Genomic DNA, 4,446 nt, shown 5'->3' with positions numbered 1-4,446 from the left:
TCATCCCCACCAAACCCAACTCCTGCCTTTGAAGACGACGCCGTTGAAGTGCTGAAGCCGAAGACGTCAAAGCCTCGTACCAGGTACACCTCGACAGTGACGAAGCTCATTTGCATGTCGTTGGTGGAGGCTACCCACAACTCCATATTGGAGATGGGCCAAAAGGCTACCCAATATTGAGGAGATATAGAACGAAAAACAAAGCCTAATCTTTTACTGATCAAAAAACAATTACAAATTACATATTGAAATCTCATATATATATATATATATATATATATATATATATATATATATAAAGGTAAAACAGAGAATGCTAAATATTTAGAGAATAGAGAATTCGTGAAACAAAAACGAACAGATATATAAATTTGATGAACATGTACCGCATGAACAGCAATTTGCCCCAGGTTCGAATCCTGCTAGTGGCGAGTTTTTCTCTCTTTTTTTACCAAATACGTTTGTTCGTTAGTTATATTGATATGTTCGTAAAATGTATAGATTTGTTCAAAATAAAATATATAATAATTCTCTATTTAACTTGACACCCTATATATATATATATATATATATATATATATATATATATATATGAGATTTCTATATGTAATTTGTAATTGTATATAGAGAATGGATCATATAGAACCTCTTTCCTTAGTTAATATGTAGTACCCAATCTCGTTCATCCACTACTTGATCCTAAGGCTAATATTTCCCCCTTCGTTTTGATCATTTTAAATTAAAAGTCTTATAATAAGGGTAATATGGTTAGTTGATTTTGTTTCCTTCCTTACGTGCTTCTTCATCCTCGTCTTGAGTTGTGCCAATGCACCGTGGTGTGGTGGTAGACGAGTGGTTGATGCGTAGCGGCGACTGTGGTGGCGACAACCATCGACGAGTTCTCACATAACGATTCGAAGATATATTGTGATTATGGTACGGTATATAATAAAATTTTGATAGAAGATTAAGGGATCAATACATATGGAGGTACGGTGGTGGTATATGCCGGAGTACGTCGGAAATCGGAGAAGGAAGTGGTGGTTTAACCATGCATATTGTGTCAATGAATCCTGCATATTATGTTACCGAACTATGGATATTGTATTAATGAACCATGCATCTTGTGTAAATGAATTCTACATCCTATGTATAAACTGAATCGTGCATATTGTGTTAATGAACACTGCATCTCGTATCAATAAACCATGCATTTTTTTATCTAGAAATCCGCTATGTTTAAACTGAACCATGCATATTGTGTTAATGAACCATGCATCTCATGTCAATGAACTTGCAACAACAAAATAGAACTAATTGCAAGAATCATGCATATTGCATAATAGAACGATGCATATTATAAAACAGAACCACGCACTACTAATTGCAAGAAACATAAAAATGATTGTTTTGCCCCTCCGTAGTTTTTTTTTTAAATGAAACCTTTTCAATTAATTGTCCATATTTGGATCTATATACTATCAACGGGAAGGGTTCTACCAGAACCCAACCATATATAGGGGAGTGCTATCGTGAGAGCACCTCTTAAAATAAGAAATAAGAACTAAGAAACATGAATGAATTTTATGTAGAACACGTATGAATTCGTTGTATAAAGGTAGGAATTGCGAAAAATAATTTTTTGCTACTTTTGGGATTCGAACTGAGGACCATGAATTCATCCAACATGATGATGAATCAACCATAGATCTTGATGATCTAAGGGCTGAAAATGATTCTTATTTTATATCTTAAGAAGTGTACTTATTTTAGCCCTTCCCTATATATATATATATATATATATATATATATATATATATATATATATATATAGGGAAGAGTTCAATGGAGACCACTCCCCTATATAGAGAATGAAGACCAAATCAGAGCCATTGATCTCACCAAAATCAATGAATCAGATTCATCCGAATTTTTCAAGTTTAGGAAATCCCGTGAATTCCTCATTTTCCAATTTTGGGAACCAACGAACATTATTATGAACTTACGAACATAAGCATGTTTATTTGTATGTTCATTTGTTTTTATACGAACATATCGACGGACATTAGTATGTTCATTTATTTTTTATACGAACACATCGACGAACATTAGTATGTTCGTAAGTTCATAATAATGTTCGTTGGTTCCCAAAATTGAAAAATGAGGAATTTATGGGATTTCCTAAACTTGAAGAATTCGGATTAATCTGATTCATTGATTTTGGTGAGATCAATGGCTCTGATTTGGTCTCTATTCTCTATATATATAGTGGTCTCCATTGAAGCTGGCCATATATATATATATATATATATATATATATATATATATATAGGGGGCCGCTCCAATGAGACCCCCTAATTTTAGTGAGATCTAGGGCACGATCTGGTGCGTTTATTTTATCAATCCTATGGCTGATATTGTATCTGGAGGGTGATTTTTTTTCGCAGGGTTCGAATCCTGGAGGGAGCAGAATATTTTAAATTTTGTTATTCATCAGTATATACTGCATTGTTCATCAGTATATACGACCCTGTTCATCAATATATCTGTCTTATTCATTACGAATTTTTTAAATTTTATTTTTCATCAGTATATACATCTTGTTCATTAGATATACGTTTTGTTCATTAGTATTATATGTCTTATTCATTGTACTCACGTTACACGAAAAATAGGGGGTCTCACTGGAGCGCGCCCCTATATATATATATATGTATATATATATATATATATATATATATATATATATATATATATATGGTGCGGTTATAGTGAGAACCACACTTATCGTGAGAACATAAGAACCATTAAAATCAATGCATCTACTATATAAATTAATGCATTCGCTATTAAATTTAATGCATCAGAAAATAATAAATTTTTTGCTCCCTTTAGGATTCGAACCCAGGATCTGCATTCATCCACCAAGATGATGCATCCACCGTAGATCTTGATGATCGAATGGTTTAAAATGGTTCTCTGTTCTAATTTTATTTAGTGGTTCTTATTTGAACCTCTCCCTATATATATATATATATATATATATATATATATAGGGGAGGCCTAGAATAAAAATGCTCTTAAGTGTATAAAATATAAATGATTTTCACCCCTTAGATCATCAAGATCTATTGTTGATTTATAACCATGCTGGATGAATTCGTGGTCCTGAGTTCGAATCCCAAAGGTAACAAAAAATTATTTTCGCAATTCGTAACTCTGTTGGATAAATTCATACGTGTTCTACATAAAATTCGTACATTAGGAAACGTTTATATTTTATACACTTAAGAGTGTTTTTATTCTAGCCCACCCATATATATATATATATATATATACACTACATTGTTCATCAATATATAATGCCTTGTTCATCAGTATATATGTCTTATTCATTAAAAAATAAAGGTCTCAGTGTCTCACGAAAAATAAGGGTCTCATTGGAGCGCACCCTTATATATATAGATATATATTAGGGTAAATATCATGAAAATCCCTAAACTATACATACTTTATCAAAAATATCCGAAAACTTTCGAAATATTCTCTAAACCCTTAACCTATCAGATTTTTATCAAATATATCCTGTATCTATTTTTCGGTCACCAGAAACGTGATGTGGCTCACCAGATACCACAATATAATTTATATTCTAATTTTTTTAAATGACATGGCAAAAACGACTTCGTTTCGTATCATATCCTTTAATAAAATCAACTATAAAATTTAAAATTCACTTCTATCGTGTTTGAAATTCACGCTAATACGATAGAAGTTATTCTTCTATCGTGTTTATTCCTAATTCTAGGTTATTAGCGTGAATTTTAAATTTTAGAGTGGATTTTTTTAATGATATAGTACGAATTTTGTCATTGCATTTAAAAAATATAGAAAATATATTACATTGTGGCATCCGGCGAGCCACATCCCGTTTTTGGTGACCGAAAAATAGATGCGAGATATATTTGATAAAAACCTGATAGTCTGAGGGTTTAGAGAACATTTTAAAAGTTTCAGGGTATTTTTGATAAAAAAAAAAGGTATACTTTAGGGGTTTTATGATATTTACTCTATGTATTATATACATAGAGAATTGTTCCAAGGAGATCTCTCATATATGGTGAGATCTTAGATTGATTTGGAGGTGTTGATTTATGGCTGATATTTTTCTAGAGAGGGAAAAAATTTTACTTGGATTCGAAACTTAGAGGGAGTAAAAATTTTATTATATAATTTTTTTTATATCGTTATTCAATAATATACATTGTCTTATTTATTACTATATACTGACTTATTCATTAGTCTCACATCTCACGAAAAATAGCAATCTCACTAGAATCTATCCTCTATATATATAGATAGAGAGAGACACTAAAACAGCCAAGTCTATGAAGCAAAAGACATAAATAAATAAATAAAAAATAATTAAAATAAATCAATAAATAA

This window comes from Salvia miltiorrhiza, chromosome 7 (assembly GCF_028751815.1).
Source record: "Salvia miltiorrhiza cultivar Shanhuang (shh) chromosome 7, IMPLAD_Smil_shh, whole genome shotgun sequence".
NCBI classification, from domain to species: domain Eukaryota; kingdom Viridiplantae; phylum Streptophyta; class Magnoliopsida; order Lamiales; family Lamiaceae; genus Salvia; species Salvia miltiorrhiza.
This window is presented reverse-complemented; position numbering follows the sequence as displayed.